Source organism: Mauremys mutica, chromosome 6 (genome assembly GCF_020497125.1).
Source record: "Mauremys mutica isolate MM-2020 ecotype Southern chromosome 6, ASM2049712v1, whole genome shotgun sequence".
Classification (NCBI taxonomy): domain Eukaryota; kingdom Metazoa; phylum Chordata; order Testudines; family Geoemydidae; genus Mauremys; species Mauremys mutica.
Genome location: NC_059077.1, coordinates 81,859,643 through 81,873,245, shown reverse-complemented (window position 1 = coordinate 81,873,245; position 13,603 = coordinate 81,859,643). Strand labels below are relative to the sequence as shown.

The 13,603-nt window shown below is 38.0% G+C and overlaps 1 long non-coding RNA gene across 1 annotated transcript in view; it reads right to left on the bottom strand.

Annotated features, from left to right (window-relative positions):
- The window catches only part of LOC123372317, a 146,702-nt gene that overhangs the window by 65,443 nt on the left and 67,656 nt on the right, over positions 1-13,603 (bottom strand). Inside the window, exon 3 of the long non-coding RNA XR_006580210.1 lies at positions 8,841-8,926. This is a non-coding gene — a long non-coding RNA (uncharacterized LOC123372317). The remainder of the gene's footprint in view (positions 1-8,840; positions 8,927-13,603) is intronic.

Here is a 13,603-nt window from a genome sequence, read left to right as displayed (position 1 = left end):
TTGATGTGTAACCCCACCCTAGAAGCATGCCTCAAACCTCCTCCTCCGTGGTGCTTGCTAATTGGAGTGGCTTCTCCTCCATCCTTGCATGGGTTGGGTCCTGAGTTCTTTGCTACCATCACGGGTGCCTCCACCCAAGGGGACTGCTCTCTCTGCTTGGGACACATTCATTCACAACTGTCCCACAACCCACTAGCTCTCTCCCTGGCTCCTATCCAGGCAGATGGAACGCATAAGATGAGTCCAGCGATAAGCATAGCAGTGCTGAAAACGTATGACATCTTAAGGGGAATGAAAGGGCTCTTCTCACAGTGTTTTCACACAAATGGAGCAGGGTCCTCTCCTGGTTGGTGGTAGGTAGCCAGCACAGGTTGGTTCTCTGCCTCTCTGGGCACTGGTCTCTTCAGGGCTGGAATTGTCTGACACATCAGTTCCAAGTCTCCCTTTATGGGAACTGGGAGCTAAGCAGAGATTCCCTAAGGCATATTGCTTCTTCTCTTATCTTCAAATTCAAATAAAGCTTCAAAAGTGAAGCTAAAATTAGTTCCTTTGTCTCTGAGTCAGGCTACCCCCTCACTCAGAGACTGAGAAGCCCTAGTTTCTCATTGACCTAGAAAACTGTTTTATATAAATCACCCCATCCAAAACCTCCCTGTTGGCTTTTGCAGGAGCTTTCAGTCTATTCTGTCCCCACACCACAGTCTAAGCAGACTGAGAAATGGTATCTGGAGGGTCTGGAGCCATTGTTGCAGTAGTCAATAAGATAGGTCCAATAGAATATCAGTCCAGTGTTCCAGGAATGACAAACACCAAATGGGGTTACATAAAAAACAAACATTTTAGTTTTAAAATTTTCTAGTTTTTCAACAACAAACAGCCCAAAGTGTTTGGTTTTCAGTCCCTCCCCACCAACCCACCGCACACACACCCTTTTCCCCTTTCTCTTCTTTAATGCTCATTTTTCAGAATAGAGAGAAGCAAATAGTGTTGTCCCCCAGGGGTCTGTACCAGGACTAGTTCTATTCAACATATTCATAAATGATCTGGAAAATGTGGTAAACAGTGATGTGGCAAATTTTGCAGATAATACTAAACTACTCAAGATATAGTTACGTCCCAGGCAGACTGTAAAGAGCTACAAAAGGATCTCTCAAAACTAGGTGACTTGGGCAAGAAAATAGCAGATGAAATTCAGCGTTGATAAATGCAAACTAATGCACATCGGAAAACGTAATCCCAACTACACATATAAAACGATGGGTTCTAAATTAGCTGTTACCTCTCAAGAAAGAGATCTTGGAGTCATTGTGCATAGTTCTCTGAAAACATCCACTCAATGTGCAGTGACAGTCAAAAAGCTAACAGAATGTTGGGCATAATTAAGAAAGGGATAGATAATAACACAGAAAATATCATATTGCCTCTATATAAATCCATGGTATGTCCACATCTTGAATACTGCGTGCAGATGTGATCGCACCATCTCAAAAAATAATATTGGAACTGGAAAAAGTTCAGAAAAGGGCAACAAAAATAATTAGGGGTATGGAATGGCTTCCATATCAGGAGAGATTAATAAAACTGGGACTTTTCAGCTTGGAAAAGAGACAACTAAGGGGGGTATGATTGAGGTCTATAAAATCATGACTGGTGGGAGAAAGAGTAAACAACACTTCCTTATTTACTTTCTCATAACACAAGAACTAGGGGTCACTGCTTCACACAACACACAGTCAACCTGTGAAACTCTTTGCCAGAGGATGTTGTGAAAGCCAAGACTATAACAGGGTTCAAAAAAGAACTAGATAAATTCATGGAGGATAGGTCCATCAATGGCTATTAGCCAAGATGGGCAGAGATGGCATCCCTAGCCTCTGTTTGCCAGAAGCTGAGAATAAGTGACAGGGAATGGATCACTTGATGATTACCTGTTCTGTTCATTCCCTCTGGGGCACCTGGCATTAGCCCCTGTTTGAAGACAGGATACTGGGCTTGATGGACCTTTGGTCTGACCCAGTATGGCCGTTCTTATGAAAATTACAGCACCAGTATAGCACTTCTACTACGAAGGGAAGGAAAGGAAAGGAAAATTGGGTGAGTAAATAAGTAACAGAATCTAGAGCAACAGCCCACATTATTTCAAAGGAAGGTTTGGGCATTACTTCAGTGAAACAGGACTGGAATTAAACAATAGCTCCAAAGAGCAAGAGAAATAGGATGATGCAAAAAGTATTTGTTAAGCAACTATGCAATCTACACAATTTTGCATGAGGCACAAGAGGATCAGGAAGCTATATAATCTGCCCTGGCAAAAATTATTCCCTTCTTTGTTTCAAAAGAAGAATGTATGCTTAATGAGTGTGCATTACTGCGAAATCTATCAAAAATAAAGGAAGAAAACTCTTATAAAAAAAGTATTAGGATATATACTAGACCTCAAACACACTATACTGTACAAAACTTTCTGAAATTACTAGGAATGTATATAATGTCTAGAGAAAATATAAATACACCTCTACCCCAATATAACGCTGTCCTCGGGAGCCAAAAAAACCCACAACTGACCGCATTATAGGTGAAACCACGTTATATAGAACTTGCTTTGATCCGCCGGAGCGCGCAGCCCCGCCCCCCAGGAACGCTGCTTTACCACGTTATAGCTGATTTCGTGTTATATTGGGTGGCGTTATATCAGGGTAGAGGTGTATCTATATCTATATCATGGAAATGGTTACTATAGGGAAGTACAAAATTAATGTAACACGCAGCTCTTCTGTTCTGTGGTTCAGTGCCATGCCCCCAGTGAATTAAAGTGACCCCATCACCAATCAAGCAATAAAAAGAACAAACTGTCCCCCTCGCATCCCCTTGACACGAGTTTAATATTACCGTGAAATACCTAGATACTGGACAGTGGTAACTTGCATTGTAACTTTAGATAGTAGTGTGAGTGGCTACAAGAAATGTAATTGTCCAGCTAAAGTTAAGCAGCACTGCAGTTTTTATTTTCACGTATTTGTTATATTTTTCAGACCTTTTTCATGCAAAATATCTGATTATATTCTAATTTCTACTGAAAGATGATCAGTGATTGCTTCCTGATTAAACATGGAGAGGTGTGAATCTGATTGTGGTCAGCTTCCTGCAGTGCGACAGAGGATTGTGATTCCAGAGACAAAGTATTTTTATCATCACTCTTCACATTTACAGTGATTTAAAACGTTGCTCATAACTAGACCAGATGCTACCCTAAGCAGCAGTAAAATCAGTTAATCCTGATTATCAGTCTGAAACTCACAATGATTTGTGATTCTGGAGATTACAAACACTGCAGAAAATAAACACAACAGTCTTGCTACAAGAGATTTCTATTATTGTAACATTACTGTCTTTTAAACCTCCTTGATGAATCCTGGTGACATTATGAAAAGCATCTTTCACTCATGTCACAAGTGAACATTAAGCATATTTTAAAAGCAATTTCAAGCTATTTTAAAAGATATTACAAGTGAACTGTCTGCTGTTTTAATCCATCAAGCATGGTACCATATATTAAAGTTTGAAATATAACTGCTAAAAGGAATCATCCATAGGTTTTGGTAATCATTCTAGGCCAAATGTATGAGATGCAAGTTGTAGTGCATTGTAAGTGTTAAGGATGTCATACCATTTTCAAGGCAGGATTATATGAATTTCTCTTGCCTGCCTGTGACCAAAGTTACACTTTAAAAATTACCTTTTTTTTTTAAGCCTTCATAGTATTAACAATCATCTTTCATGTTTTTTTAAATTAATGTTACTCATTTGATAAGGTTATAGGACTCAAGCTTACAGGAATATTGCTAAGAGCTCAAGTCAGGCAGATGTGTTATAGCTGCTGTAATGGAATGTAAACAGCTATCTAAATACAGTTCTATTGAATGTGAAACTCTGACACTGGAAAAAGCCAAAACACAAGGCAGAAGCTAAACAATTGCATTCTCTTGTGGGCGATGGTCTTCATTTTATTTGCCAACATGATGGTCATTGCTGTTGGCAGCTACCGAAGAGATGTACATTGTGTCAGCTTACACCAGCATCCAAGAAAATAGTAAACAGACATCTCAGTACACGTGGAAGATAAAAACAGAATATGTGGAGCACCAAGGACCAGTAGCCGGACATCAAGAATAGATAGGAAAAGCACGTATTGATTGGGTAAATTCATAACAATTAACCATCAATAAAGAGAATGGTGTTCAGTAAATAGAGAATAATAATTCCAAATGAAAAATGATGACATAAGCCAGGGATGCATGGAATTAAAATCAATAATACTGATTATTTTGTAGTTGTGCAGGAATTTTCCCACAAGGCATATCAGTTGGGACAGCTTGGGAGATTTTACCTTCCACATGAGTTCTGAGATGGAGACACGAGACTATCTCACACAATCTATTTCCTTGTTGAAAACTGTATGCTGGTGGACTTTGCTTACTTCTCTTTGCTTTTTGTTGCTTTGTATTCTCATTTCTTCCCTCTCTCCCTTACTACCTTTACTATGTGGATGTTTTTCTCTCTGGCAGCAACAGACATCTTCTGGAAGATGTCCTTCCTCCTCTGAGAGTAGAAGCCTTCAGAGGATGTTCATACCCCATTTCCCAGGGAACATCTAAAGCTGTGCAAACATTTGGCATCAAAATCTGAAGCCAAGTAAAAACCCAGCTAGAGATCAAAGTTTCCCCAACAGTGAGGTGCATTCTGGGACATCTTTCAGGTAAACTGCACAATCTTCTAATAATACTGGGAGATATGGGGAATAGGGAACTAGGTGTACCTTGCCTACTCTCCTACTGAAAATGTCAGGATGGGGAGACCACCAGATAGCCTCTTAAAGGCTGAGGTGGGCAAGAGACCACCACATCACCCATAGAAGACAGTTAAAAGCCTGTTCAGGGGTAGCAGGAATACAGTAGTGAATGAATTAGTGAATCAGACTGGCTTTATTTTGGGAGTTGTTTGGCAACAAACAAGTATTTGGGGTAGAAATCAAACCCTTTAGGCCTGGTTTCCCTGCTATGTCAGTATGTGGTCTCCAGTTTACAAAAACACACACACTGTCGTTTTGCAGAAGAAATGCCAGTCTCAACTATCTAACTCTATGTTAAGTCCCAAAGCTCTAATTTCAATTTGTGTAGACTCTGGCACATATCAATATCTTGGGCATACTAAACTCAGATTGCTCATATTTACCATAAATTCTTAGATAAGGGTAACAAAAATGTAAATGCTTACCATTCACATGCAAAGCCTCGACTATGCCCCTTTTCCACTTCTGATACAGATTTGCTTTTATGCTCATATTTTTGAGCAATTTCCAAGCCACATTGAAAGCTGCTCATTCCTTATTTTTTTTCTTCACTAGAATTATGCTCTCCCAAGTCTTAATTACAGTGTCTTTAGAATGTTTCAGCCTTCATCCATGCTCGCGGAATTTAATACTACCTCCCACTATATCATGTTGATAAATTGCCTTTTTTTTTCCAGTTCCCCAAATTAGTGATTTAGAAATCAAATACCCTCATGCTACTGTGTTCTCTGAACCTTTCCCTTACACTAAACAGAGGAAAAAACACTGATTGGATTTTGAATATACGGTATTAAATTAACTCTGCTTCCACTGGATTTTGAATATACGGTATTAAATTAACTCTGCTTCCACTGAGATTATTAGAAATCCGCATATAGCATTCATATGAATTTTGGAGAGAGGTGGATTATTTGTAGATTACTCACTTCCCTGGTACATATCTAGTTTGTTGATTCTCTCAAAAAAATTAAAAAATTAAAATGAAATCATGTTCACTGGCTGAGTTATTTCATTAACTGCCAACAAATTTCTAGAAGTATATGGAAGGTTTTCAAAGCAGAAAAATAAATGCATAAAAATGTAATGACTAACATTAATAACATGTTAAAGCAGTATCTTAAAATGTTTGAATTATGGATTGGAGATTTGTGCTGGCAAATAAAGTAACACTGAATTGATTCAGATTCTCAACTGCTCACCCGTTAAGCTTGTGTTAAACTGAGCTAAAAGTCAGGCTGCTATAAACTAATCTGATTTATTAGTATCTCTCTCACAAATCAAGATGGCACATAGTGACAATGATGACAAAGACTTGCATGTTGATAACTGTTATTCAAAGATATGGTTTGTTTGTGTGCAGAACAGAAGCAGCCATAGAATCAGAAAAAAGGAAGAATATAGATAGGACTGAGAACTACCCGTAAAGGAAATTGGTTTTGGAAGATAGTTTCACCTGACAAGAATAGATGACACCTGCTTAGTTCTCAGTGGAAAGTTATTATCTCCCTACAAGCCTCTATGTTCTGAGGGAAATATTCCTTCCTATCCAACCATATGTATGTCTGTTTCTAAGATTCTCCACAGATAAGCATTTAATTCCATTTAAAGACAGAATATTAATGGTGACCAATTAAGTGTCAATTTTTGTTTAATCCTAATAACATGGATTTTACCAATGACTCTAGAGGCAGAGTCCCACAATTTTTAAATCATCTGACAAGCCCTTTAGTATATTTAATGTAAAAAACAGCAGTCCACGACTGTCTATATGTTCTTCTTCAGGAAACCAAAGAAAAAAAAACTATTAGCCTGTGGAGATGAATCATAACTAATGAGAACCAGATTTGTGTGTGTACACTTTTAAAATACTTGGAATTCATTTAAGTGTAACATGCATTGTGAATTGCATGGGTTAATAATATTTGGTTTGGGAATCATTACAAAATCCCTGTAATTATTTTTATCCGTAAGTTACTGATATATGCTCCAAACATTTTTACACAGTTTTTGATCTTGAACACACACACACACACACACACACACACTCTAATTGTGTGGTGATCATTTAACATACAGGAGAATATGAGATTTTATGGGATATTTGCAACAATAGTAGGTAAAAAACAATGCAGACAGAAATTTGGCTTTTTAAGTGGACACATCCTTTTAAAAACTTGGAATAAAGAGGGAAAACAGATTTACAGATGATGGCTAATTCTCTTTAAATTGTTCACATCTGACCCACCTTTGTCAAATGCTGAGCACATCCTGTGTGTAAGTGCCATCAGCTTCTACTTGGCTTTAAATAGCAGGCACTGCACTTATCAACCTGGCCACATTACTTTGAGTGCCAGGGAGAGAGACCAGGGCCCTTGTCCCTGGAAAGGGATAAGAAGCCAGGTATCTTCTGTTTTCCCCCTAGACCTGAAGAGAAGGCCACCAGTGCTGGGTGGAAGAAGGAGGCTGTGTGTTGTTCTGTTTCTGGTCTCAGCTAGCTAAGAAATGAGGGGGAAACAGGCCTACTCCAGGGATGCAGGGGAGCCCAGAGAAGCTGCTCATCTTTATTCCCTCAAGGAATCAGTGTAAGAGGAACTATCAGGGGCTGTTGCAGCTGCTTCTCCAGTAGCTTTGGAGAAGAGTTCAGGTAGAGTGAGTGGAGCATCCTTACAGACGAGACAGCATAACAGTAGCAGCTGCATTCCCATGAGTAGCTAAAGCAGCAGTTAAACTCAGCTACATTTTTAGTTTTCTTCTCAGATGGAAGTGCTGTTAACTTACTATTATTTTAAATTAAAGCTTAGCTACTGCAGAAGTTGATGGTGTTGGTCACTCTTGCCCAGGATAGTTTCCTTCTGGCTAACCATGAGTGGGCTTGGGGGGATTCTGAAAGGCTAATTATACAATTATAGATCAAGCATTTTTCCCCACAGAAACGACAAGCTTTGAACACCAAATATCCTCACAAGGGATGAGTCACCCACTCTACAGGGAGCCTGCCAACAGTACACGATGCTGTTCTTTCATTGACCCCCTGCTTCCTGACAGTTTCCTCTGACTTCAGTTCTCACCCCAACCACATAATTATATTGATTGTTCCAGGGGATGCAGCCTAGATTATCTGTATTTAACCACAGTAACTGGTTAAAATTAACCCCAGGTACTCTATATATTCCCTAGTGGTGTCTAAAGCCCCAGTCCTGGAATGAGCTCCATGTGGGCCTAAGGCAGTATTGGAACTGTTCCAGCACCCTCTAGAGCTGAACAGCTGTAGTTCAAGGAGTCTTTTTAGCAGAGAGATACTCTGTAGTGGGGTCAGTTACGATATTTACATATTCTACAATATAATGTAAATTACATTTTAAAATAATACAAACAGCATAAGTGGTCATCTATCAACAGCAAGTCACTGTTTAACTGAAATTGCTATTAATAGTTTGAATGGGAAATCTGGAAAATATTCAGATTTTCTTATTTATGCATTCTAAAGGGATTTAAAATAATTCTGATATGGAAACCTCACTACAAAGAAACACACACCAAAACAGAATTCAATTATCAGCTTAAGACCTAGTTTTAAATCTTTTTATTGTGCATTTTTATTCCTACTCTGCCCTATAAAGCTTTGAAATAGACCCATCAAAATGGCACATGAATAAATGTAGATATTCTAGGCTCACAAAGAGGTAGTAGAAACCTCCAGATGCAATCCACATTTGGAAAAAAAAAACAGAGTCTGTTCTTGCAACTTCCATATCCCAGAAGTACTAAGAACAAGTCACATATTTGCATATCATTTTGGTTATTTGTTCATCTACTTTTCCAATTTAAAAGACCATTTTTCCTTGGAAGAACACAGATATCCCTGTTTCTCAGTGTTACTTTCCATTATGGAGGATACAATGCTTAGGTCTTCTCAGCATTATCTTATAAATCTTAGTTTAACTTGTGTGACAAGGGTGTAGATTGTTTCTAAGCCAAATGCCAGAAATACCTTCATCTATTGCAGAATGGAGGTCAGAGCTGTCCCTTTTCATTGAAGCAGAGAAAGTTGTAGCTATTCAGGGCGAGGCAAACTTTCTGGAAAAGAAAAAGAACTGGGAAACATATTGTAATAACCTGTTTTCTGGACAACGTTAACAAGTCTAAGGATGATGTAAGTAATTAAGAAACTATAAGAACACTGCACCCCCAGAATTTTCACCCACTTCAAGGAAACAAATGCGAACAGAATCGTTAAGGTTATGAATTTTTTAGATTTTCCCCCCAGTATCTGGCCAATACCAGAACCAAAACTGCTGAAATATCACAGTAAAGGCACATGATATTTCCTGCACACATAGAATTTGTACACAGAAACCCATCACCTATCAACTGCATGCAGAAATGTTATTTCTCAAAAAATGCACATGAAGGGCTTGCACACACAAAACTGTGCATGCTAGGATTGGGCATTTGGCCGATCCAAAAATAATTGATCAATTGATCACTTAAGTATTGGTCATATTTTAAAGCATTATTTTAGTGGAACAGTAAAAATAGTAACAAAGAGTAAGACTTTGTGGTCTCCAAATGGTAGCTTCAGATACTTATGCCTAATGACAAAAAAACAGGTTATTTAACAGTTATTTTAACTCAGAAAAAATGTGAAACAATGACATGAAGTTCTAAAAAATGAAAGCAGAATAATACCTTTTTTACCATTGCTGGGTTAGCATTTAAATGTGAATTTAATTCAAGACTGAAGTTTCCAAAGAAAATAAGACAAATTGAAAACAAAACAAAAACAAAAAACACATAGCAACTGTAAAAGAAAAAATCATTTTTAAATACATTTATGTGAGACAGGCAGCAGGCCCACTCTTCAAGCATCTTGCTTTTTATTATCTTCTGTTTCTTTATCAGCTTCAACTGCTTCATATATATATATTATTTCCATCATCAAATTCATCAGTATCTTCTTCATCATCATTCGATGAATACCGAGTCAACTCTTCATCTGCCATTTTCTTCTCAAAACTTAAATTGTGACACATGGTCACCAGATTCTCATTGATCTTTAATCTATTTCTGGTTTTTGACTGGATGATTCCCTAGGGGTGGTGGGAAGTGTGCATATTTATGAAGGGGATATTTGTTGAGAAGCGAGAAATGGGTATTTATTTATATGGGCATTCAATGTGTTTGTTTTGTTGAGGATGGGAGAAGTGTTGGTGGGGTTTAATAACTGTGATATTTTTGTCTGACAGAGAGAGAGGCTTAATGGATATGCATATTTTCTCTTTGTGTTGAGGGAGGGGTTTAATGACAGTGAACCCTTTTCTCCCTCACCTGTGAGTTAATTTCTGTATGTTTGTCTAATCAATTTAGCTTGTGTGCTCTTTGAGGCAGAAACCTTGTCTTTTAACTTGTTTAATGTGCTTTTTGAGCTCCCATATAGATTGATGACCTAGTATATACATACATACAATGCATACAAAGGGGAAATACTCAAAAACGAGAAGCTAGTTAAACAGAAATTAAAAGGAACAGTCACAAGAGAGAAATGCATACAAGCTTCATGGAAACTTTTTAGAAACACCATAATAGAGGCTCAAATTAAAAAAAAACAGTAGGGGAACAAAATAATGCCACTATGGCTAAATAGTGGTGTAACAGGGGTGGTTGGAGACAAACAAACAAAACTTGTCCCCTATAACCAGTTCTTCTATGAGGTCCTCACTGCTCACCAATACCAAATCTAAACTGGCATCACCTCTTGTTGGCTTGGTGACTATTTGATGAAGAAGTCTCTCAGCTATTACGTCCAGAAAAATCTGAGCCCTACCATTATTAGAAGCACTTGTCCTCCTATCTATATCTGGGAAATTAAAGTCTCCCATAATCACACAATTCCCATTATGATGCATTTCATTAGAAACATTAAAGAGGCATCTGCCCATATCCAAATTGGATCCTAGGGTTCTGTAGCATAGCCCAAGCATTTTAAGTATTACATCACTTCTAATTTCTTTACAGTCTACATCATCATTAATATACAATGCTACTCCATCACGTTTACTTCTCTTTCCTGAATAGCACATACCTTTCAATACCTGTACTCCAGTCATGATTACTATTCCACCATGTTTCTGTTATCCCTATAATATCTGATTTCACTTCCTGCATCAGTAGTTCTCCTGCCTACATTTTGTTACCCAGGCTCCTCCCATTGGTGTACAAACATCTTAGTAGTTCCTGCTTGGTTTCACCCAGATTCCTCACCCAATTAGGTACAGTCAGTCATTCTACTGCCAGTATCACCTATGTAAATGTTAGCATTACTAGTATTGGCATATTTTTCTTCTTAATGTTAATTCCACTACTATTCCTTTCTCTTGCTTTTCCTTCTGGACAATATTAAAATCGGGTGTAGAGATTATATAAGCATCTCCAACCATCTTCAAGGAGATTTAAAAAAACATAAGGAAGTACTTCTTCATACAACACAGAATCAACCGGTGGAACTCATTGCCCAATGATGTTGTGAAAGCCAAAAGTATAACTGGGTTAAAAAAAAGAATTAGATAAGTTTATGGTGGATCAGTCCAGCAATGGCTATTAGCCAAGATGCTCAGGGACACAACCCTTTGCTCTGTGTCCCCCAAAACCTCTGCCTGCCAGAAGCTGGGACTGGACAACAACGGGATGGTTCACTTGATAAATTGCCCTGCTGTGTTCAATCTCTCTGAAGCATCTGATACCCATCACTGTCAGAAAACAGGATACTGGGCTCGATAAAACATTGGTCTGATTCAGGATAGCCATTCTTATGTTCTTACGTTTGGATAGAATTTTCTAGATCAAGATGCTCAACTTTCATTTAGCTCTTCTTTTTCCCCAGCAGCTAGCATTAGCGAGTGGTAAAGTGAGTGATCAAGACATTAGCAAGCCTATGATGCAATCAAAAAGATAGGCCACTATCTATGTTATCGGGACATTCTTACTGGAATATTTGACAGTATTTGACAATGGTCAAATAATAGATGGTCAATTGACCCATCAATTTACATTATTTGATTGGTCAAGTGATTAGCTTGTCACACCTAGTGCACCAATAACTAGAGGCCAAGTTGAAGCTTCTGTGAAAATGTGACATTTATAGCAATATATAACATGACCTGACTTCTTCTTATACTTAAGTATAAATGATCACTTTAGGTTCAGGCTTGAAGTTTCCTGATTATTATTATTTTATTTTTTAGGTTATAAAAGGATGTTAAGGAAAATATGCCTGTGGTAGGGTATATTACCCACCAAGAGCCTGGAACTGTCAGGAATGAGGCAAGTTCAGGAAACCATGTTAGGACCCTATATTGGTGAATAAGGGCTAATGTCAGGGAACAAAATCAGAAAAGGAGCAAAAAATAGACGAGGACAGAATGGTTGTCTGTTGAGACTGACTGGAGACAGCACAGCAGCTACTTGGGGAAAGCAGGTTGCCTGGAGAGAGGAGCCTCAGGGTTATTTTTACTTTAACCTTGAAGCCGGATCTATACTACAAACTTACACTGGTATAAATACGTTGCTCAGGTATGTGAAAAATCCACACCCCTGAGCGATGTAGTTATACCAATCTAACCCCTCGTGTAGACAGTTCTATGTCGCCACGAAAGCTTCTCTCATCAAAATACCACCTCTCAGTTGCAGAGGTGGATTAATTATGCTGACGAGATAAGCTTGCGTAGACCTGCCCTGTTTTCACTGACCCTGATGAAAGGGGAAATGTAATTTATTGTGCATTAACCTTGACTCAAAGGAATTTTATTCACATAGTTTTTGTTACAATTTCATGTTTACTATTTGTAGAAAATAAATACTGCACCAGGAAAGGGAAATTTAAAAAAAAAAATACAATTCTTCACATACATAATTACAGATTACCTTCTTTGTTGAACAATCCATTTTTCATTCCATCACACTGCTTGCAAACTGTCCATAGCAATGCCATTTAACAGAAGTTTGCATTTGCATGAAAATGTCAAAATAAAATCCAAAGAAGAGGAAATTTATGTTGTTCTGGAGCTGTGCAAACAAAATACACTGTTTCCAAACTAAAATATAGAATTTTGAAAATGTTAGGTGCAGAGAAAAAGATAACAGTTCTAATAAGATGAGATCTAACGGGTAGTATTATATCCTTCCATCTTCACTGGTTGTTTAGTTAAAAGTCTAGTAAAAAAAATAAGGAAAACAAAAGCTTTAAAGAAGGCCAAGCAAGGGCAAATCAGCTCTATACACACCTCATTAAGCACTCAGATCTAAGTGTTATATCAGCCTAATAACACTATATTGTACAAGAAGTATATGAAAAAACCCACAAATCAAAGTGTCTACATCAGCTTCGCTTTCACACGCTACCAGCTGATTCTCCATTTTAATCTTCCTTAGCAATCAACTGGCAGAGTTGTTATCTGTCTTATTATTAGGGATGAGCAAACTTGTCTTGCCTAATGCTGAACCCACTCAAACATCATGGGTTCAAAACGCGCACTTACAGCCGAGTGTTTTAGATAATAATGAGGACTGAGTTCAGTTAACACAATACCATTCCCTTGTTCACATTCTAGGAGTACTTTCTCACGAAATAAATTGGCTTTTGACAGTAACTCCAGACACAGAAATGTGCTGTGCTATAGAAAAAGAAAAGCAAGACTCTTTAAGTTATCAATTTGGTGTTTCTCAACATGTGATGGATACAGTTGTGGTCTGGAATAA